The sequence below is a fragment of the Triturus cristatus genome, chromosome 3_1 (assembly GCF_964204655.1).
Source record: "Triturus cristatus chromosome 3_1, aTriCri1.1, whole genome shotgun sequence".
Classification (NCBI taxonomy): domain Eukaryota; kingdom Metazoa; phylum Chordata; class Amphibia; order Caudata; family Salamandridae; genus Triturus; species Triturus cristatus.
The window spans coordinates 887984828-888009995 of NC_140583.1; positions in this window are offsets into that span (position 1 = coordinate 887984828).

Consider the following 25168-nt stretch of genomic DNA (forward strand, 5'->3'; position numbering starts at 1 on the left):
AGTCTGAGGGGTGACTGTGAGTAAGGCAGTCGCTGCCAATACGACTTGCGGGTGGGGGGTCGAAGGTCACACGGGGAGGTGGGGTCACACAGGGAGGGGGTTAATTTAATTTTTAAAAATAAAGATAATTAAACTTACCTGGCCAGGTCCTGTGTCTTCTCTGCTCCCCTGCTGTCCAGGAACAGGAAGCAGAAGCAAGCAGCCAGGCTCCCTCCCTCCCAAAAGTTAATCACAAGGCTGTTCAAGCAGCGTTGTGATCGGTCTAGAGGACAACCAGCCAGGGGCTAATGGGGAGGTCATTTTCTCCATGTAGGCTGCATGCAGCCTACATGGAGAAAAGGCAGAGTGTGCATGACTGGTTAGTCTTTGCACACACAGGATTGGGAAGGCACACAGCTCCCCCTCCCCTGCTCTAAGAGCAGCCCCGCCCACCCACCTGCTGGCAACCAACAGAAAGTTATTACCATTTTATGTTTCCGCTTCTCGCAGTGGGGCTATGCTCCTTCGCCCCAGTGGAGGAGCCGCCCCTGGTGTAAGTGTGTTTATCAATGAGAATGAGAACCAGTGAGTATGACTACATATGTGTGTGAGTGGGAGTCAGTATGAGTGAGAATGAGTAAGTGGGAGTATATGAGTAAGAGTGGGCGAGGGGGAAGAGAGTGCATGTGAGAGGGAGTGCGTATCTGTGATCCAAATTTGGTAAAAATGGGGTGAACTACTGGCAGGTATTCAAAGATCACCAGTGGCCACTGTGTTTCAGGACAATTTTCTTAATCTCCCTGTGCCTAAATGTGTGTAAAATGTATTTGTGTAACCCCCTCTTGATCTACACAATCTACAGTCATTGCCCAGCCCTTCATGTAATGTACAGCCCTCTGCTGCTTCACAGCTAGGTTCACACTATGTAAGTACCAATACATTATTAGAGGGTAAACAGCAGTCCTAGGTGAAAGATGGATAACTGTAGCTTGATGGAGGAAGTAGAGAAATCAGTCTAGCTGAAAAAGATATGTCACCATAAATGTTGAAAATATACTCAGGAATATATTATGAGAATTCATCTTGACTTCAAGCTTACCTGTAACTCAGCCCAGGTCTGAAAAGCATAAATGTTCTTGGTGGGCTATTCTTTCAAAATAAGAGTATTCTACCTTGTTTGGATCGTAATGCGCATTACATCATGTTACTCGCCATTTTATTTATTGTAGGATGGCGTTCTGCAAAGCTCTAATCCTTCTCCCCGCCCCTCTCCCCCACCCTTACAGTTGTCATGTAATCCTGGCACAATCTCCACCGATCTTTGTGAGCATCCTCCCCACAACTTTCCTCAAACCTAACAATCATTACAGAGGGTCCTGCCACTCACCCCACCCACCCTTGCCAACATTCCCCTCACCCTTTCCCCAAAACTACAAAAACATCACGACCTGGCATTCACCTCCCCCTGCTTCCTTCTCCTGGCAGTGCCTCCACCTCCCACCTGAAGCCACACTTTCCGCTCTCACAAGGAGGGCCTGGAGCGTGCGCCACGCGGACACCAGCTCTATGATAGACTTATCAGCTCTATCTCCATTCTCTGCCACCAGGGTCTGCGCTGACCCACGGCTGACCAGAGAACGGGCAGTGGGTGCCACTAGAGTACCACTTGCCTTCCACCACCTGCAGTGGCGTAGCTAAGCCACCACAGCACCCGCGGAGCTCCAAGGGCCCGCTCAGCAAAAGTGGTAGGTGGTGGGCGGTGGGGGGAGGTGCTCCATGTACTTCGCAGGGGGCCCCCTCAAGTTTCGTTACTCCACTGACCATCCTCCTGTGTGCTCTGGAGCCAGACGATCATCGCTGGTCCGAGCTGGGGCTTCGGAGCTCAGTTTCTTTCTGCTCTGATGGCAGAGCAGTCAATAAACAGACTTTGTAACGCATGTTCACAATGATTGAAGTAAGGCACAACGCTACTGTACAGTCCGCCTTTTTGCTAACACTATGGCATCAAAGTCATTACTTCTATTTGTTTAAGAGAAGCAGGCAGCCGTAGACCTCCTGAATCCTCGGTTCTGCGAGCTGCTGGAGAAGAAAATACATTTTCCATCGCGATGCAATCCTCTATTTAGCTTCTGGATCAATATGAGGCTTGGTTTTTCTCCATTGCAAGAAAACCCATTATAGAGCGCTGTAAGTAAGAAAATGGATGGGGTTCACTATAATAGAGTGACAGGAGAACATTTTCGGTTTAAGACATCAATCCTGTAAATTACACTTGTGCACATTACCAAAATATATATGATGCTCTGTATCAATTGCCTCTGCAAGACAGAGTTGTTTAATTTTTCTCGGATTGTTCACAGACCATCAAAAAGGCTGCGTAGCATCCTAAGCATGTAATATCTGAGGGATATAGAAGATGGCACGAATATTACTACTGATATCGTTCAATTCCAAACATGCCCTGAGTCAGGAAAACTGAATGAAACTAGGAACAAGCATTGGCATAGCCAATAGGTCTCGCCTTTGGGACCTTATAAGTGTTTAGGCAGAGCTAATGGCTTTGCGAATGTTTTTAAGCTATGTTGTAGAGCAGTGTGGCTACTGTGCAGTATGTTGAAAATATATAATTTAAAAGTGTTTATATTCATTTTTGTTACCTTAAATATAACCAAGAAGTCATTATGTACAACTGAACGACCCTATTAAAGGAGGAATATAAAAATGTCCTCTAGTTTTTTGTCCTTGCAGTGCTTGCGGCTTCTTGCCTATTCCAATACTCGTTATAGTTTTTTTTAAATATGGGAGGGGGGTTGGAGGTTGGGAAATAGTACCTGCCCCAAACCTTCAACAGCGTTTGCTGAATCAAGTGGTGCTCAGGGCTCGCTGCTGCCCAGAGGCTATCGGAGACCTTGTCCTTACAAACAAACAAAACAAAGTGGGCTGCTGCAACTTCAACAAAAGGACATACCATTTTAGGTCTCGCCTGACCCAGCGCATGCGCTGGTCTGGCGAGACTCATTGAGAGGGCGCCAAAAAGTGCTACCAGGCCAGCCTAAAGCTACAGTGCATGTGCGCGCCGCGCTTTACCGCGTTTACTTCTCGGCCGCGCGGCCGTTTTGATGTTATTCGTGATCGAGATCACTTTCACGGCTGCACGGCCGCTTTGTATAGCCAATAGGTCTCGATTTTGGGACCTTATAAGTATTTAGTTATGCAACTGTTGCATGGCTTAACACTAATAAGGTCCCAAAGGCGAGACCTATTGGCTATGCCAATGCTTGTTTTTAATGGAACGAAGGTAGCAATGCACTGCCCTTGGACTCGGCGGTGCACAAATGGAATGGAGCCCATCAGGGCTTTAAGTGGGCCGGGTCTTACCAGCAGTTCTAAAAAGCCGGTGCTGAGAGGGGTAGCTATCGGACTCTCCATTTCTGGCCCCACCCTCAGGGTGAAAATAAAAATCTAAACTCTGGAGCAGTGCCACCATTCCCTGCCTTTGATGCAACTTCAAAGAAAATCTTTATAGTTCTTTCAAAGTCTCATCATTTCCAAACTGAAGCATTTTCAATATTATATACAACTAAGCCGTAGTTGTTCCTTAATCATTTTATGCAGCTAACAACACTGACAATGCCAATAGCCCTGGCTTGTAGGTATGATGTTGCTTGCTGTATTATATATCTGGATGCAATGACTAGAACAGCAAAATACCAGGTGGGTGGCACACACTGCCAAGCACAGTTTTTTTTAGCTTAGGTGTTTTTAAGCCAGACCCTAAATTATACAGGCCACACCCCTTTGAGAGACTCCCCACTTTTGTCATCTCACTTGGAGCTGATGCACCAGATAACAGTAATATGTCGTGAGAGAAAAAAAAATAAGTAACACAGCATCCTAGATAAGCAAACGCTTACAGCGTATGCAGGTTTAATTAAAGGATGTGATATGTAAGTAGGGCCGATATGGTATGCTTTAACGCTTTTTACCTCTATTTTTCAGAAATAGATCAGTGCCTTTTGCATGAAGAGTTAAGGACATGAATACAGGGCCCAAAAGAGACCCTTTTCAATGTCCATTTTAAAATACTACCGGGTCTAAGCCCGGAGCGACCCGGCCCACCTAAAGTCCTGTGGTGCATCATTCCAACGGAGTGGCCCCCATGTGTTTACAACAAGGATCTACTGAGTTCTGGCTGTTCTGGCAAAAAGATGCTCAGAACACGTGCTCATCCAATCCTTGGCCTCTTTAGAAAGCGCACAGAGCAATGGTCACGTATACCCGTTGCAGTTGCGATTTTATGCAAATGTGTGAGTACGGTGGCACTCTAAGCAAATTTTAGTGTATATGGTTAAGCCACGCCCTTAATTATATAGGCCCTGCCCATTTCAAAGACACCCACCCCCCTACTTTCTGCATCCCACTTAAACCCCAGGCGACCTGGATTGCCCATGATTGCAGTAGTGCAATGTGTTTGTGACCCAGTGGGGCTCTTTAAGAAGGACAGGGCAGGAAAAGCATGGACTCTGGGCAGGAGGCTCGAGTGCACAGAAGGGACACATATTTACTCTGCGGCACACTCACTTCACGGCTCGACGTGTTCTCCTGAGCAACGATATGATGGTGAGAGTGGGTCACACGGGGAGCAGCCGTTTACCGCCTCTAGCCCAGAACAGACCAGCCCCCCGAACTCTTCCCAAACACACACATACAGTGGGGAGGGGATTGCTTCATATGTAGGGGGAGCAGGGGCGTAGCTCCCATTAGTGCAGCAGGTTCAATGGCACCCGGGTCTACAGCCCAAATAATTTTGCAACACTAGTGAAAGGAACCACCTTCCTTGCATGCACCAGGGCTCTCAGCACATGGGAACACACACAAGCATGCACCAGGGCTCTCAGCACATTGGAACACACACACACACGCATGCACGCACCCCAACCCACCCAGCCCTCGTACACTTCCAGGGTACTGAGGAAAACCCAGTCCTGGCCGGTTACAAAGATGTATACAGAAAGAGCACTTAGGCAGTCCTCCCGCTGGGGTGCAAGGACATTAAAATGTGTACCTCACAACTGTTGATGGGCAGCAACACACCACCAGTTGTGTCATGGCCTGGTCATGGGTCTGAAGTTTCCTGTGATAAAAAGGCACCACCATCTTTATACTCCAATTTTCAACCCAGACTTAGAAAAATATTTCCAGTCACGTGGATATAATGCCTGTCAGGGGGTAATTCGCGCTACAAATGCACGCAGCTTGGATTGCCGGGGCGAGACTTGAAAGCTCTGCGCGGCACATGTTTCTCCTCTACCGGAACGGGGAGGAGGGGCATATTTTGTCTACAATAAAACCTCTAACCGGGCCTCCTGCAAGCTTGTCCAATCAATCGAGCTAGGAGCCTGACCCCCAGCCACCGCTTTCACTTTCAGAACTGTGACCTCTTTCCAAAGAAAAGGAGGGAGACTTTAAACAAGCATTAGCAATGCAATAGGACTCGCATTTACGCTAGACACATTGCAAATAGGCGGGTGGGAGCAGGGGTGCACGAAGGGCACAAACAACAGGAGTGCTGGGAGGGGCGAGAAGGCACATACTGCTGGGAGTGGAGGAGAAGGCATGGGGAGAAAATAGCATTCGAAGTAAAGGGGCCAGTAGCCATGTAAGGATACAAATGACGACATGGCCATTATAGGGAGGGACTAACAGGCCTATAAACCAATAGAAGGCAGCATTTAGTAAAGGACAAAGACACAAGCCAATGAAAAAGATGAGCGGGGGAGTGGGCGTGACTTCTCTCCCGTACTCAACTACCCCATATCAGCCCCAGAGCAGTGCTTGCGAGCTGGCTCAGGGCTCGACCTAAAAATGTGTCAGACAGCAGCATCGTTAAAAGAAGAATGATTTTCAGTGGTAGGCCTTCATGCACATCACTACTTTGAGAATTAGTATTCATTCCTTGCGATTTTTTGCACAACTGTTAGAACACCTGCCCTAGACAGAACTGTAATACCACAGGATACATGCATGGTAGAAGCACAATTCACATATTCTGACAACTGAACACTATTCCATACCGCAAAGTACAAACCACATGTGGGTTGCCAGCACCATACAGCACAGCGACACTGCCCCACGGCACATCACACAGACCAGTGGCATATACAAATACTATTCGAATTTAATGAAGGCTTGGTTTACCAATATTCAGTAAGAGGAATAAATACAATGTACTATGAACGGTGTTTAATAAACTATTTATTAGCCCATAACTGAAACCTTATATGTTCTGTGATCCAGTGACATCTGCTCCTACTGCGCCCATGCTCTATTAAGTATGCAGTGTAAAAGTGTTGGTGTTCTTTCCACATCCCCAACACAGACCCTTTCACATTCCCTGTCACTTTTCTGTCTTTATATTTTGCCTGCACTGGGGCACTGAAGCCCGAGGCTTTTCATCCAAAGTAATGGGATAGGGGAACCCTAATCCTAAACTAAACACCTTCTGGGCAGCCGGATGTCCTGATGTCCTCTAATGAAGATGTCTGCAAATTCAGTTGAAGTAATTCAGTGCAGAATGTAATATCTACTTAAGAGAAATTGGAACAACGTATATACTATTACAGTTTCTTTTTAAAAAAAAATGCAAGTGTTTAGATGATAACTACAAAAGCTTTGAAACAGCCCGGCACCCTCCAGTGGATTATTTCTCACGGGGTATCACCACAGCATCCGATCCTGTCCTACCAGCCTTGAATCTGTTCACTTCTAAGGAGAAGAAAGATGGGTTTAAAGATCTGCTGTCCACCAAGAGGACTTGATCTTTTTCGGTCTGTAGGCCATTGTTGAATAGACACTCTGATAACCGAAGCGACATACAATTGCAATTACCTGTACTGCCTTGTCTCTCCTCATCCTACTTGTTGTACCGTATACCCCTCTCTCTCCTATACTAAGGTCCAGGGGACAGGATGCAGGTGGGTGATGGGCGGAAACTGTAAGGTAAAGCAAAGAACATACTGAAAAATACAAGCAAATTAATTCTGTGTAAAGAGGTCAGAAGGTGTGTATTAACTTTTTAGATAAAAATGAATTAAAAAAAGGTTTGCAGCAAAAAAATAGAGGCGAGGAAAAATGTACTTTTTAAGACTTCATTGAAACTGGTGACATCATGGATTGTTCCTGTGACCTTTATGTATAAGTTAAATGCCACTGCCGCCTGTGCCATAAACAGTAATGCAAGCTGTAATTCTATCATGACCAAGACATACTGATAATGGGTGACAATCTCCCCCCATGGCACACTGTTCCTTTCTCGAGTGCTCCCTTGCAGCTATGGCCCATTATGTTAAGGGCACAGTCTCGATCTCTTGGTAGCAGCAGGCTGGACATCTAAATGTGGTCTCATCTTCTACCCGCACTCTTTCACATTTATGTTCCAGTCTGGGGACCCTCGAGCAACCTGGAGGGGGCACCTTGCGTGTTTGCAGTAGTAATGTCATTATTCACTGAGCTCTCACTGAAGGTGATGTGCCAACAAGGAGGTCGTTTGGTAAGATATAAACATAATTTTGGATCGTATGTCCCAGAAAGGTGACATACTATCCAGATTATTTTTTTTTGTATTTGAAAACGACCCCCTTGTTGGCACATTACCTTCCGTTAGGTCGATATCCCGCCTCCCAGGGGGTTAGTGGGTCGCCCTCCTTGTGACTTATTCACTGAGATCATCTGGTAACAGAAAATGTGTGCTCTGCTTTTCAACAGTGCTGCCGGTGGCTTGGCATTCACCTACACTTGGTTATATGCATGTTTTTGTCTTTGTGCATTTCAGCACATGGTCAGTGACTGGCTACCACCCTCCCCCTATGACCACACCACCCCCGGACACAGCACATAGACGTGGTATCTTTGGAAGGCGGGAGGTCGCGAGACCCCCCGGCCGTATTTATTAAGTACAAAAACAATAAATTTTATAATTTGCATGATAAACAGTTATACAAAAATCAGCAGGACATTAGATACATTATTGTCAACAGGTGTGAGTGACTATCCTTAACAAAGACTCTAATACAGATTGTTTCCTAACCGAGTCTAACATCCTCCTCTGCATTTTTGTATACTAACATTTCTGGGCCATATGGCAAGGTCGCTAACCGGTGTCAGGTCCTACTAGCTGCGCCTCCTCTACAGGTGTGCGCATGCGCAGCCGGGCCCGGTAATTACCCGGTCCACGCCGTGAACTTCATTTACCCACTAAAGGAGGGCCCTTACTCTGCGCCATCCGGTGACGTCATGAGTATGCGCGCGCGGGGTGGCTACCAGCCTAAGGAAAGCGTGACTCCCCAACCCGCGCCCCTTTGAAGCACCAGTTACCTTGCCCCTGAAGTTCTAGGAGGGGCCAATGGCCCCTCCCCCTGGGCGGGCACCTCCGTAGGATGATGCCCGCCCCCTCAGACCTTCAAATAGTTGCTCACCGGTCATGACCTTACCGCATGCCCCATACCTAATAAATACGACGACCTATGGGAGAAAATTCTAAAGGACAACTACACTGACTAAAATCACACGTCATGTATAACACCATAAAGCTACAAGGGAAAGAAAAGGCCTAAACACGACTGCACCAGTTACACATAATACAGAATCATTCACTACCTTGGGAGAAAAAGGCCTACGAGAAAGCATAGTCAAGAACATAACTGCACAATACAATATTGATCACTACAATGGGAGAAAAAGTCCTAAAAGAAAACCTCATCAGAAACTAACATTTCATAACAGTTTACCGCGCCCAATGTCCGCTAGTCGGACTAGCAACGCTCAACCACGTACTCCAGGGATGGTGGGTGGGGAAAATTTAACGCCCTGAATGCCGGGGCACGTCCGTTGTGGGGGAGCGTCCAGGCAACAAGGGGGTCACCTGGGCGCTCCCCGCCTCTTTATCCCCCCAGTGGCCCGCCCCCCTCCCCTCCGACCCGGACGTCGATTAACGACATCCGGGTCACGTAGGCAGCCAATCGGTGGTAGGGCGCGCCCCAGTGGACACGCCCCACCACCGAGAAGTCCGGGGGAGGTCGCCGCACTGCCATGCAGGCGGGGGGGCCAAGAGCCCCCCCTTTCCACATGGTCAGTGACTGGCTACCGCCCTCCCCCTATGACCACACCACCCCCGGACACAGCACATAGACGTGGTATCTTTGGAAGGCGGGAGGTCGCGAGACCCCGCGGCCGTATTTATTAAGTACAAAAACAATAAATTTTATAATTTGCATGATAAACAGTTATACAAAAATCAGCAGGACATTAGATACATTATTGTCAACAGGTGTGAGTGACTATCCTTAACAAAGACTCTAATACAGATTGTTTCCTAACCGAGTCTAACATCCTCCTCTGCATTTTTGTATACTAACATTTCTGGGCCATATGGCAAGGTCGCTAACCGGTGTCAGGTCCTACTAGCTGCGCCTCCCCTACAGGTGTGCGCATGCGCAGCCGGGCCCGGTAATTATCCGGTCCACGCCGTGAACTTCATTTACCCACTAAAGGAGGGCCCTTACTCTGCGCCATCCGGTGACGTCATGAGTATGCGCGCGCGGGGTGGCTACCAGCCTAAGGAAAGCGTGACTCCCCAACCCGCGCCCCTTTGAAGCACCAGTTACCTTGCCCCTGAAGTTCTAGGAGGGGCCAATGGCCCCTCCCCCTGGGCGGACACCTCCGTAGGATGATGCCCGCCCCCTCAGACCTTCAAATAGTTGCTCACCGGTCATGACCTTACCGCCACAGGCCAGCATTGTTAACCGACGATCTGGCCTCCCCCTTTACCTAGACCTAAACCAGGAGCGCGCTTATTTTGCAAATCCCTCCAACCAGGCCCAGACATTATTAGACCACAAGACGTTCGCTGCCTCCGTCAAGTGCACCCCGTCCCTCAAATAAAAATGCTCGCCCCAGATACACCCATGTGGAATCGTCTGCAACTGGGGGGGTCCGAAATAATTTGTCCAACTGTGTGTTGACCCTCCGTACCGAGTGATTCAACGCCCTGACCGAGACCCCCCCTCGCCACTGCCACCGAGGGATAAGTTGAGACCAAACTACTGTGGAACCCGGGCAAGCCCTGGCCACCCACCCCGCAGTGGAAATGATCTCCTCAATAAGCACGCGCCTCCCCAATTTTGCCAAATCATTCTCCCCCAGGTGAAGTATCACCACTGACGGGGGGGGCCGCTGCTGAGCTAAGAGTCCCTGGAAAAAATTCCAAAACTGGCTGAGGCATAAACCCCCCCTCCCGAAAAATGATATATCAAACCCCTTTTGCGCTGCACTCGTCCTACGGTCTCCTGAAAGAAAAACATGTTCCGCACGCCTAACATAAGAGTGGCCCACAATCCAAGTCAACAATTCCTTGTGTCCTCCGTGCTGTGCCGATGTCGGTCGTTGGCGCCCGGTGACGAGTTCCTCCCCTGCGTGACAGGTTTGAGAAACTGCAAAAAACCAGAAACATACCGGGCGTGAGCACCATCCTGTCACAACATGTCAATTCATACATAACTCTTGTAACGTTCAGACGACCATCTCCCCAGTGTCTTCACATTCTCCACTGAGAGACCCCTCGCCACTGCCTCAGTTGCTGCCCCAATCCTAAATGAGTGGGTGCCGAATTCCCTTGGATCGAACCCTGCCAGACTGACCGTTAGCTCCAAGACTCGCCTAAACTGGTACCTAGTCAATGGTGTACCATCGGCGTGACACAGCAGTGTGTCCCCCGCCGTGCACTCCCGCTGCCTGCAGAAAGCCTCCACGTGAGAAACCGGGCAGCAGGGGTTGGCCCGCGCCCGGTGGAGCACTATGGTGTGACCCCGAGAGTCCTGATCAGTTTTCGATCTCTGAATTGTTATTCTCATAACGTCCTCCCTGATGTCCACACCGGCCCACCGTAGTCCGCCCACTCTATCAGCTTTTGACCCAGCAACTAACTCCCCAACCCTCAAAGCCCCATAGAAGGCCAGGGAAAATGCCGCCTTGAACAAGATAACCTCCCACTGGGAGCTACAAACACTGTGCAGCGCCCCCAATAAGGCCGTCAGCCGTGCCAGTCCAATGGGCCTTCTCCTATCGCCCCGGTAACCCTGCAAACGGCGCCAACCCCTCAAGGCCTTGCGCACCAGAAAGGTGTTAGTGGGATCTCGCATACCCTTACCCTGCGCAAAGAAGGAGACCGCCGCCCTATGTCTGTTCGCAGTCGCCACTGAGCGCCCTTCCCTGTGCATCGATTTTAGGTAAGCTGCAAAGCTGTCCTCCTGGGCCCACCTAGCCTCCCATTCCTGCCCCAAAAACGCCCGGTAAGACAAAAACGCCCCTTCGTAAGCTGTCTTGGGGGCTAAGCTAGCAACCACGAGGTCCTGTAATCTGGGGCACCAATCTGCCAAAGTACTGCCGGGAATTGCGCCGGCTGGGGATCTGCTGCAGGAAGATGTTCCCTGAAAACCTGCATTTTAAAGCGAGAAAGGGAGTCAGCTGCATTATTGAGGACGCCAGGGACATGCTTGGCTCTGAAAACCACATTCCATTTTAAGCATTGCAACACAATCTCCTTCAGTAAACGGAGTATGAATGGACAGCGTGCCCCCTGCTGGTTTATGCATTCCACAACCGTCATGTTATCCGACCAGAACACCACGGATTGGTTGCATAAGTGTTCCGGCCAGACCATCAATGCTACCCATATCGGGAAGAGCTCCAGAAAGCCAATATTGGTGGTCAGTCCCTGTGTCCTCCATTCTGCTGGCCACCGCTGGGCGACCCACCTGGTACCCAGAATGGCGCCAAAGCCGGTACTCCCAGCAGCGTCCGTCCATAAGCCCAATTCCGCCGATGTGGAGGGAGGACCTGGCCACACTACTCTGCCATTAAAATCCTCCAGGAATGCCATCCAAATAAGCATATCCTGGCGAACCTCAGATGACAACCTCGTGTGGTGATGTTTCTCCCGTAGCCCTTTCATAGCTTGGGCAATAGAGCGTGAAAAAGGGCGTGCCATTGGGATGACCCGAAGCGCAAAATTCAATTGCCCCACCACCTCCTGTAGCTGTTGCAATGTAACCTTGTCTTTGCGTAGGCATTGACGTAGGGCTGCTCTAAAGCTAGATACCTTAGCCATGGGTAACCTGAAGCATCCTTCCACTGAATCAATTTCGATACCAAGGAATTCCAAACAGGTGGATGGGCCCACCGTCTTCCCCGGCGCTAGCGGGACCCCAAAAGCCCGCATGAGCACGCAAAATTCCTGCAACGCCCAAGCACACTCCTGAGATCCCTCCGCACCTAAGAAAAGGAAATCGTCCAGGATAATGCATAACCTGCCGGTGGCCCGTCACCTCTCTCATGACCCATTCCAAAAATGAGCTAAACGCCTCAAAGTAAGCACATGAGATAGAACAGCCCATGGGCATACATTTATCCATATAGAACTTGCCATCGAAAGTGAAACCTAAGAGATGGTGGTCCAGAGGATGGACTGGGAGGAGGCGAAAGGCAGATTCTATGTCTGATTTTGCCATCAATGCCCCTGGCCCCAGCGCCCGCAATAAATCAACTGCCTGGTCAAATGAGGCATACTTTACACTACAAATCCCCTCATCAATCGCATCATTCAGTGACGCACCTCTCGGTGCCGACAGGTTGTGGATCAATCTGAACTCCCCTTTCTCTTTTTTGGGTACTACCCCTAGTGGAGAACACACAAAATCGGGGACAGGCACCTTCTGGAAAGGGCCAGCTATCCTACCCAGGGACAGTTCCTTGCTAATCTTAGCAGCCACCACTGCGGGGTTATGTTGCACCGACAGTTGATTCCTGCAATGTGCGCTACCTGTGTAGCCCCCTGCCGGGATCCTAAAACCTTGAGAAAAACCTTCCTGCAGTAGAGTGGCCGCTGTGTGATTCGGGTACCTATTCAACCAAGGGATCATTGCCAAAACATCTATAGGGGTTGGGATACCCAGAATATCTGAACTACACTGGCTTCCCCCTCCCCCTCTGACTGTGGTTGCCCTGCTTGGACCTGCAAGATGACTCGGGGTGGGAGGGATGACCGCAGACTGAACATGCATGTCTGAATTTACAGGTGCCAGGGGCCCTCGTACAGGTGCGCTTATTAAAATCCCAACACACCCCTTTCCTCTCATACCCCCCCCCTACCCCTACCCGGGACCTCGCTCCCCTGAGCCGCCCGAAAGGGGTGTTGAGGTCTGGTGGAGTACCCCCTGACCGCACTGGTGGACTGCAGTGGGGCAGAGCTCCCTGAGAACTGCCTATGCCATGACACAGAGTCAACCTTGTCCCATGTCAATGATGCGTCAAATTCCTTAGCTTTCCTGAAATTGACATCATACTCCTTCCAGGCATCCCCCGGGTACTGCTCGCTCCACCCCACAATCCTACTCTGGTAGCAAGCCAATGGCGCCTGCACATTAGGAGGCCGTTCGGCCATGATGGTCGTGAATACTGCGAAAGCCCTAACCCAATTGAGCAAAGTTTCCTCTACCCTAAATCTAGCACACTGTGCCCTCCATTCACTTGGATACATCCACTCCTTTAGTGTCTTTGCCTGTTCCATCTCCCTGTGATCCAGTAGCAATGAAAAAATGTAAATATATTTTTCCGCCCAAATCAATTCTTTCGTTGCCTGGGACACATGTTGTGCCAAATTCTCACTCCTAGAGGGCAATGACCCATCACCCAAGAGAGGCAGGGCCACCTCCTTACCATTTTCCTGCGCCACGGCCGGTTGACCACCATCTGCCTTCGGTTGGGCGGGGCTGGAACCTGCAAGTGAAGAAGAGGGGGGAACCGCAGCTCTATCCGCTGCCGCTGCTGATTTAATCTTTTCTACCAACTGTGCTGCTTCTGCTGCATGATCTGACGATGCTGGTAATACGCCCCCCTTTTGTAGCCAAGGCAATAAAGCCGCTATTTGGGATACCAATTCAGGCGGGACCGAGTCAGGGTTATCTGCTGGGACTACGGGCGCCCCAGGGGGCATGGCCGGTGGCACTGGTGTGGCAGGCAACGGAGTGACCGGCGGCGCCAGGCCCGGTACTGGGATCGGTACCACGGGCGGGGAAGCAGGCCCCACAGGAGGTAGCGCCGGCGGCATGGCAGGAGCCGGTGTAACGGGCGCCGGGACTACCGGCACAGGTATAAGGGCTACCGGAACCGCGGGTGCGGGTGGAATCGAAACCGATACTACTGGGGCTGGGGCACTGCACCTGCGCTTCTTGGCCTTAGACGTCTTGGGCGGGCTAGCAAAATCCCCTCTTGGCAAGGGTGCCTTCCGCTGCCGCGCGGGCCTGCCTGAAGGGACTGGGGGATCATCAAACCTTTCTTTCATGCGGGCCTCCAATTCATCCACTTTCTGCAATCTCCTATTAATGCTGTTCATCTCCTGCATCATGGCCTGCATCATAGCCTCCATCCTGGACCCTCCTGTACTATCCTCCGACCCTGACATGACTGCGTACCCCTATACTCCTAATATTCCACACAGGCTCAAGTGCGCTTCTTACCGTCACCAGATGGAGGATGTACAGGGGGCTGTAAGCACCACGCAACCGCAACCGCAACGCCCCGGCTTATCCGGTTTGTCAGGGGTGAGTGAACTCTAACGTAGACCCACCCGGCGGCTACCAGAAGCAATGCAATGCGAGCCCCCTGCTCTCCTCTTACCGTTCAAATCCTGCGTACTCCCAGCCGGAAATAGACCTGCGTCCAACACCGCCGTCCACCACGCAGCTTACCTCAGGAAAAAACAGCAATGCAGTAATAACCCACCTAAAATAGAACATATATTAATTCCTGGGAGTGGTAAATCACCCAGATGTGAAAGCAGACTGTATAAAGGTAAACACGTATGTACAAGCGCTAACTTTCTGTGACTGCCCCGTCCACTGTCCTTGTACACACTCCTGTCGCGAGAATCACATAATCAATACTGCTCGCTAATTACAGCCTTTAATGCCCTTTGCGCACGCTAACTTTCTGTGACTGCCCCGTCCACTGCCCTTGTACACACTCTAATTACAGCCTAATCACACTCTAATTACAGCCTTTGATGCCCTTTGCGCGCGCTTCTTTCTCCCAGCACCCCCACTTACAATAAAAATAATAACCTCCTAACCGGCTCCAGTTGTTGTAACTGACGCTTCCCTCCACACGGAGCTCGTGCGAGAACCAGGGAGGGGGGGTGGGCGAAGGTCTTTGTCTGGCTGGCTGCGACTCGAAGGACCTCGGTCCGAAGGCAGCAGCTCTCAAGGTCACGCCACAGCCTCTGCCAGAAACTCACCCCAGCACCCCTGAGAATGGGCGGGAAACCGCTCTGCCGGCGTTTTTTGCCGCACCCCACCCGCTGCCTCGCAATACCTCTTTTGTGCACCGGACCTCTACAAAAACGCACAGCTTCCCCGCAACAGTCCCCGCTGGGCTCACGAAGGCTCCTGCACGCCACCAACACGAAAACCTCTTTCCGGTACCGGACCAGCTTCCCCGCAACGATCCTCCGCGCTATCCGCTGGGTAACGACGAAACCTGCAAAAGGGAAACAAAAATGTAACGCCCTGAACGCCGGGGCACGTCCGTTGTGGGGGAGTGTCCAGGCAACAAGGGGGTCACCTGGGCGCTCCCCGCCTCTTTATCCCCCCAGTGGCCCGCCCCCCCTCCCCTCCAACCCGGACGTCGATTAACGACATCCGGGTCACGTAGGCAGCCAATCGGTGGTAGGGCGCGCCCCAGTGGACACGCCCCACCACCGAGAAGTCCGGGGGAGGTCGCCGCACTGCCATGCAGGCGGGGGGGCCAAGAGCCCCCCCTTTCCATTTTATGTGCTCTAGTATCTGGTGTTTTTATGGCTGCGTACCAGTGCGTATCCACCTTCATGGATGTGTGCATGTGTGACCGCATACGTACGCCATATGTTTTCTCGGTTGGTCCGTTCTGTTGCCTTTGTTAATTCACTCATATTACAATTCTTTTTTTTAGTTAATGGGCTGTTGGAAACAAAGCATTTTCCACACTTAAATGACGCTGTATATTCAGTGCTGATCTCTTTCTTCTTCTCTTTGCCTCTGCAGCATTCCCAGGCTGTTAGTCAGTTGGGGATGATTTTCTCATTGCTGGCACAAGTCAGCTTTCTGTTCACTCTCCACCCACGATTGTTATTTTGGTTGCTTAATGCAATTTCTACTATTTCAAGAGATTTTTTTTTTCTTATTTCGGAGGCTCAGTTTCCTCATAGCAATTGCCACCTCTGCCCTCCGTTTCACCTTCTCCAGGGTAGATTTGTTATGGGAGGTTCTCTTCAGGTCGGGGGGTGGGGGGGCAAAAATAAAGTGTCAAGATGAGTGTCTACATTTTCGAATTATTCTGTCATATATAATGGTATGATTTGTAAGTGTCTCTTTGTCTTTTTGTTTCCTCTGCGACCCTTTTTTTGATGGAATATGGTCTCAGCCAGTTTGGCCATGTGTCATTGGCTGGCTCTCAGATCTCAAGTAGGACAGGCAGTTGCACCCTTTATGAGGGTGTCTTCTCTCCTGGTTCTGGATGCCTCTTGGAGCACCCTTGTGTCCCTACAGTTGTCAGTTCAAGCCTTTTTTTCTCTGGCAGCTTTTGGCCTATTAACAACGCTGCACTATGAGTGTGGACGGTTGCATGATCTCAGTGTGCCAAAACTCTAAACACATTGCCTCATTTCTTTATTGGAGAGTCACTTTCCTTGAAATGTGGCATTTTGGTCCCTGTTCCCTCTAGGGCTCTTGTGCTGTGCATAATCTCTGGCAGTGGTGACTGGTAAAGTTGGAGAGTGGTGAGGCTGGGCTTGGCTTTGGGGGAGAGGAGGCACGTTAGGGGTGCAGCACTCAAATAGAGTTACCATAGTCCAGGCGTGATACAGTAAGTGCTTAGACAACAGATCTCTAGCAGGTAGACAGAAGCAAATACAAAATTTTATTAAGACGGATATGAAAGAAGCAACTAGATTTCTCTCTTTGGATTTAAAAAGGAAAAAAGGGCCTTGTAAGTCAGGCAAAATGCTCTAGCTTGATAAAGAAGTGACGATGTACTTGTTCTTTTGTTCCAACGGTTGTCTTGGAATTAAATGCTCTTGTTCCATCCTTCTCAGTTCACCTGAAATAGAGTGATGGAGCGAGAGATGTGTGTTTATAGAGCAGCATGTAAAATGTAGAGGCCAGCCTTCTGCATTAGTGTCTGTTCCTTTGGGTCCCGAGATTTACAGCAGGAGTTCAGCCATCCATCCCTTCCTATAAACAGATCTCCATAAGTCTGACAGCCCTTCATAAATTGACACAGAAACCCCTTTGTTTAAACAGGAGCTCACCCGCAGGCTACCGAAATAAGGAATTTGTGCAAGAACATCATCACAGTGGATTAGACGCAGAGGTATGTTGTTGGACATGGAGGCAGTTATCAACACAACTGGAGCGTCAGCGGGAGATAAAAGTCAGGCAGCCCTCCACTCAACAACCTATAAAGAACAATAGGCCTGACTTGACTCAAACACCTACTTCTAAATGCTAGACACCAGAGGGGTTTCCAATATTTTTCTATACTCCCTCACAAGAGTGATCCTTATAACTAATCAAAGTGTCATAGTATTTTATTTATAACAAAAATGTCAGTACAACTTAGGACCATCCGACCCAAACGTGAAAAAAGTGTGAGGCATGGAGGCAGGCCTGTGGTTAGGGTTTGTGAAATGATCTCATTCATATCGATTTGAGCTGGTGCTACGAGCCCTGATGTGAGGCTTATCAGACCAGGGCAGGCCCTGATGTAAAGGGCAGAAGTTCCAGGGGATGGCGCTGGTGCATACAACCTTTCCTTGCTCTTTTTTTTCACATTGATCTCTGGGAGGCTGAAATCTACACACATTTCCTTTTTCCCACTCCCACACAATTGGTGATCTAAAATGTTTCTTTTTTAGGGACAGATGCAAGCGTAAACACGCTAGGCAGATTGGGCTTGACTAAGACTAAGACTGACTTGCATGTGCCCAACCTCCTTCCCCTGCTGTAATACCACGCGAGCTAAGATATACTGATGCTGTGAAATATGTCGTCTCCTGCTTTGTGCCCAGGCCCCTCTCTCACTGACCCTTCATCTCCTCCCTGTTTTCCCTCCCTTGAATACATTAATCACGCTCTCCCTCCCCTCCATCAGATTCAATTAAGAGGGCTGGTGTCTGATTTCTCTGATGGCTCAGCTCCCCAGTACGACTCTCTCACAGACGTCAATTATGTGCTCTAAGGGCCTACCATAATCCGAAGTAGGGAGGGGTCTCCTGTTCTACTGGTGATGGCCATACCATAAGGAGGCCTCAACTGATCTTTGGCTGTCTGGAATGGCTCTCTTCTTGGAGGAGCAGCCAGGGAAATCTGACCTTGTGGTCATTTAAAGCCCATGGAACCAGAAGATACTGGTCCAAATTACAGTTACCCCTTTGATCAAAACATACTGTCTGCCTCACATTATATCCCCTGCCCATACGAACATTTTCCAATATAATATACCTAGGGGCCGATTCCGATCCTGGAGAAACCGGGTACGAATCGTCGGACAGAGCGTTTTCTCCGTCCGACTCGTACCCGGTAAAAACACAATACAAACATGCAAGTACGATTCGTATGGAAACACCATTTCCGTCCGAATCGTACAAAACACCGACCGACACAAAAATACATCCGACTGTGATCCGGGACAGCGCATACGCGACATGCGGACGGAGTTAGGCAGCCTTTTACGTACCAGCAAGTACGATTCGTACCGACAGCACTCCGGACGGCAATATTATTACGGCACCCAAAAAGTGCTGGAAAAGCCAAGTACGCCGCGAAGCGTGAGGAAAAGGGGGCCCGGTACGCACCGAACACCACCTATGGCCCCCCGTATGTACACGCCGGACCCCCAGCCCCCTGCGGACGGACGCGCTGGACACCCAGCCCCCCGCGGATGTACGTGCCGGACCCCCAGCCCCCCTGCGGATGGACGCGCCAGACCCCCACCCCCGTATGTACGGTGCGGAGCCCCACCCCCGTATGTATGGCACGGACCCCCACCCCCGTATGTACGGCGCGGACCCCCACCCGCGTATGTACAGTGCGGACCCCCACCCCGTATGTACGGTGCGCACCCCCACCCCCGTATGTACGGTGCTACGCGCTGGGGGTCTACACCGTACATACGGGGGTGGGGGTCCGGCGCGTACATACGGGGGTGGGGGTCCGCGCCGTACATATGGGGGTGGGGGTCCACACCGTACATACGGGGGTGGGGGTCTGCACCGTACATACGGGGGTGGGGGTCCGGCGCTTCTGTCTGCGGGGGGGCTTGGGGTCCGGCACGTACATCCGCAGGGGGGCTGGGGGTCCGGCGCGTCCATCCGCGAGGGGGCTGGGGGGGTGTTCGGCGCGTATGCGGGCACATGTTTGGACGTCTACATGGTTGCTATAGAGGTTCGCTCCGTACGGTGTTTTTACCATACGGTTGTGCATTCGGACGGACGGGACTGATCGTACTTGCGCGTTCGGACTTCGGTTTCCCGATTCATAGGTAAAACTGTCCGGGGACGTGTCGGACACTTTTTCCGACCCGGGGACGTGTCGGGGAATTATCCCAATGCGATCCATATGGAATTTTTTACATACAAATCGTACTTGCCAGTTTGAACGGGACTTGTACGATTCGTACGTAAACAAATCTGGATACGATTCGTACGGGGAATATTTTACACGGATCGGAATCGGCCCCCTAGTGTCCATGACGAAATGTGAAAATTTGAGTTGCTTAACTCATGGTCTGCCAGTAGTGGCGTGTTCTATATGTTGAACAATTAAGTCACGCAGAAGTCAGGGTTTGTGTACCCGGAAACAGTGTTTAGCTGACTCTCCTAGGTCTGTGGATGACATTATTATTTACTGCATGTGAATAGTGTAGTGCAATGTTTCCACTCATGTAAAGTGGCCTGAGTGCAGCACAAGCTTAAGTTATCAACAAATCAGTGTGCTTTTCTGTCACTATTACCCAACAATTGTACCATCAGCCCTGCTCAAGATAAGCTATTTGTCCTCGTGCCCTGGAACTTGGCCTCTTTGCCTGGATGTACAAGAATACAGCCAGCCACTGCAGTGTATTCCAGTGATTCCATGTATGCTGCCGATAACCACATTACAGACGGACGACAAACCTAGCCAGTCGATGCATGGACATGGCTATCTTTGTAGCTTTTTTAAACATACTACTTTTAAGGGCGATTGAGCCACATAGCTGTGCAGGCTAGAGGGGTGTCAGTGAGGGGACAGAACTTTTAAACCAAATGAAACGTTTTACGCATTTGTTATGTAAAAACCTTTCACTTGGTGGTCCACAGGGTTGGGGGCTGCTGGGATCCACACCATCACAAAGTCCATGAGTCAACTCCTGGCAGCCAGACAATGAGTGAAGCATGCACACAAGATGCACCGGAGCTAATGGAGTCCATGACAAACTGAAGCGTGGGTAGCAGACACCTCGAGTCCATGCATTGTGTGTTCATAAGACCAGCTGACAAACTGAGCAGGCTCAATTTCTCACCTTCCCGCCTGCAGACTCTACCCCTCCCTTTCCCAACTCATCACAGGGTGGGGAGTTGCCCCATGAGAAAGGGTAGGGTAACAGTGCTCTCTACTCCCTGATTGACGAGAAGCCCCAACACTACAGGGCTTCAGTCTGAAGTGCCAGGGGCTAACTTTATCCCGTCATCAGGGGATGGAGACTGGTCCTCTTGGCTATGTCTTTGCCGCGCTGATGACCTCACAGGCCCAAGGGCTGTGAGATCATCATTCCGGCAAACAGCATGTACTCTGGGGCAGCAAGTTTTAAGTGTCACTCAGCATCTGAAATGTCATCACAGAGCATGGTGAATGGCAGAGTGCAGCAGCCCTGGCCTCATCAAGAAGAAATAATTCTTGTGTGTACTTGCTGCATTTATTTAAAAACATAACAAGCAATTTTATTTTATTTTCGGAATTTTGCTAATTGGGGCCCTTGACGAGAAACCGCTGCTGATTTCATTTTTCTACAGCTCCAGTAATTGTTTGTTGAATTTGGAGTCCTCTTGAAGTGTAGGCATTAAACAGACTATGGATTTCTGTTCGTCAATGAAATTGTACATTAGTGTTGCTGCTGTGCTGTCAGATGAAAATAGTTTCTTGGTAAGTGGATTATCCAAAGCAAGTTTTCCCTCCTAGTCTAATGCCCTTCAGGATATCACCATATTTCACATCAGATGCTTGTCGTGTATTCTTCACTAGTTCCTTGTATTCAAAGTTTAACCAATTATTTACATTGCCAATACTTCCCAAATAATTTCTAGTTTCGTTCTGGAGAAGTGTGTTGAGAACAGGCTGTTCTTTCACAGGGGTAAGTTGCAGAAGGTTTATCTGATTATCACGTGCACAATTCGCCATTGTTAAGATGTAATACTGTGTTTATAAAGGCATAATAAAATAAATAAATAAATAAAAATTGCAGAAGATCACCAAAGACAATTAAATGCTTTCCTCCAAACAGCACATCATACTCTGTATTTAAAATCTGTTGCATTCTTGAGTGTATGAAGGCAAGCATTACGTTTGAAATCATGCTCACTTCATCGAGGATTAAAAGCTTCAGTTTCTTCAATACTCTTGACACTTCCTGACAAACCTCAGCAGATAACTTCTGGTATTCCAGTTTATTGTCATGTTCAAGAGGTAGCATTAATAGTCGGTGCAAAGTGATTCCTTTAATGTTGTGTGCAGCTAATCCAGTTGGTGCTGTTACTACATATGATACATTTGATTCTGTAGTCCTCTGCAGTGAGAACTTTAATTAGAAAGCTTTTCCCAGTGCCAGAATTCATATTCTTTCTTCACGTGCAGAAATCCATCCTCTATTTTATCTTGACTTCAGTATACATTTCTTTCAGTTGACCATTCAGTTGTGCTACTAAGTGTTCGAAATTACACTTCCCTCTCTGACTTGCTGATTTGCAGTCTCCACCTAATTCATAGCTATAGCCACCTCATTTTGAATAACTAGTTATCTAAGGGGATCTTGACTCAGTGGTCAAGAACTTTGTCCACTTTGTAAGCTCTCCTTAGCTGTCTCAGCAGCAATCATTTCCTTCTGCTGAATCTCATCATTTAACATTTGCAAATAGTTTACGAAGACTGAACATTGAATGCTGCCTTTCACAGCGTTGACATTTTGTTTGTAGCAGTCATAGTCTCAAAGTAATTCTATAAGTACATGTATGGTTCTCTGAGTGGATTTGAGATTGTCTTGTAGTGGTTGGGATGAATGAGTTGATGCATGAGTGTTTGAGTAGGTCTGTGAGTGGGTGCATGAGTCTCTTAGTGGGTCTGTAAGTAGGTGTGTTAGTGTCTGAGTGGGTCTGTGAGTGGGTGCATGAGTGTCTGAATGGGTCTATGAGTAGGTACATGAGCTTCTGAGTAGGTGAGAGAGTAGGTGCATGATTGTCTGAGTGGGTGTGTTAGTGGGTGCATAAGTCTCCGAGTAGGTCTGTGAGTGGTTCTGTAAATCATGTAGCAGGTGAGTGAGTAGAGGCATGGGTGCCTGAGTGGGTCTATGAGTGGGTGGGTGCATGAGTCTCTGAGTGGGTTTGTGGGTGTCTGAGTGGGTCTGTGATTGGGTGTGTAAGCCTCTGAGTGGGTCTGTGAGTGGGTGCATGAGTTTCTGAGTGGGTCTATAAGTGGGTACATGAGCCTCTGAGTAGTTGAGAGAGTGGGAGCAGGGGTGTCTGAGTGGATCTGCGAGTGAGTTCATTAATCTCTCAGTGGGTCTGTGAGTGGGTGCTTGAGTGTCTTAGTGTGTCTGTGTATGGGTGCATGAGCCTCTGAGTGGGTGCATGAGTGGGACTGTGGGGGTTATGTAAGTGTCTGAGCGGGTCTCTGAATGGGTGCAAGAGTGTCTGAGTGGGTATTGGAGTGGGTGGATGAGTATTTGAGTTGTTCTGTGAATGGGTCTGTGAGTGTCTGAGTGGGTATATGAGTGGGTACATGAGCCTCTGAATGGGTCCCTGAGTGTCTGAGTGGAGTTTTGAGTGCATGCATTAGTGTGCGAATGAGTGTGTGAATGTGTATTTTTTTTTTTTCAGCAAGGCTTGCAACTACATCGCAACTCTACATGGGCAGCAGCCCTGAGCATCATGATGGGTCTGCAACTCTAACCACATGGGGAAAAAACAGTTTGGGGCATTTCAAAACTCATAACGGGTCCCTCAGAGACCCCGTCTACACTTTCTAACCATTTTGTCATCCAGGACCGTGTCCCACTTTATAGACTGGCAGTCCAACTGCTGAATGGAATTACACCAAATTTGACAGAAAACTAGATGGTGGTCCAGAAAGCGTGCTTTTTGTGATTTGGTGTAAATCCATTCAGTAGTATTAGAGACATTAAAGGTAAAAAAATATAGATATCTAGGGACGCGGATCCTCCACAGATCCAACAGACCCCTTCCTGACATCTGATTGTCTGCCAACAACTCACCCAGGAAGTGTAAGGAGCCATCTTATGATTCAGCTGGAAGCCGAGTCCCAAAAAAACATATAAATTCAAGAAAGGTGGGCACAGTAGGAATTCACTGACCTTCTATTTGTGGTCCCACACTGTCTCCACTGGGGGTTAAAAGCAATTTTTAGATTTCAATTTTGCCACAGATTCACAACTGTCCCCGTGTACCTGTGGCAAAATTGAAAAAAAAGCAGGCTCTTGTGCTTCTTTTAAAGGAAACCCTGGGTGGGCCAAGTCCCTGAGGCATATCAAAAATATATGAGGGGGCACATGGGCTCCCCTCCTAGGGTTTATGAAACCCCAGGGACCACCACCTCCCCAGAGAATTTGTTATAAATTATGCGGAAGTGCCCGCCCACACCTCCATGCCCCAGGGACGCCACCTGCGATGGGCTTTGTAAAAGCTGAATCGGCTAAGCAGACCCCTCAGCCCTGGGGACCACCAAATCCGCAAGAGGTGGAGACCAGCTGGGACTGTGGGGGCATTCAGGATCCCCCGCGGTCCCCAACGGAGAAGCTGGGCCCCAGGGAATGGGGTCCCTGGGGCCAAATTCAGCCCGGAGGGGGGCCATGCAGTCCCCCTGCCACTTCAAGAATTTTGTTTTTAAATGCTGCCCCCACTCCTAAATTAAAAAAAAAGCTAAATTCCCAGGCCCTGGGGGAATGGGGTGCCCGGGGCTGAAATATGCCCAGCCACACAGCCCCCCATTTCCTAATAAAACCAATAAATAAGAAAAAAAGTTGCAGGAGGCCCAGCCCCCTTTCACCATCACTCTGCAAACGTGCCTACTGGTGCTCTACTGTTTGTGGGATGAAGTCCCCTTGTTTCCTAAGTGTCCTTGTGGGCCAACAACCCCTCCTCCTACCTGCAGCAAGTCCCACACAGCAGGATTGCTAAGAGGTCATCAGAGGCCCGCCCCCTTTCTCCACCACTCTGCAAATCCACCTCCCGGTGCACTACTGGTTGGGGGATGAAGTCCCCTTGGATGTTGAGGGTCATTGGTGGCCAAGAATCCCTCCTATCACCGCCAGTAAGTCCCACACAGTGTGACTACTGAGACCTGGTTGGAAGCTATCCCCCTTTCTCCACCACTCTGCAAATGCACCTCCTGGCACACAACTGGTTGAGGGATGAAGTCCTCTTGGATTCTGAGGGTCCTTGGGGGCCAAGAAGCCATCCTGTTACCTCTAGTAAGTCTGACACAGCAGGATTCCTGAGAGTCTTCTTTATCCACCACTCTGCAAATGTGACTACTAGTTAAAAAAAACAATAGAAATTCACTGAGAAAAACAAAGGTTACAGGGATGTTATAGTTAGTGAAAATAATTTTTTTTTAAACTTAAAAAATTCACTTAAAAACAAAGTTTACAGGGACATTATAGTTAGGCTCAGATTTTACTCGTACAAAACAATATAAATTCAGCAGTTATAGTTCCCTGAGCTAACTATAACTTAGGCCCCCGCAATGCACTGCTCATGACCTCACATATTACATCACTCATGACATCATTGATGATATCACAAATGACACCACTGATGACATCATCCACAGAACCA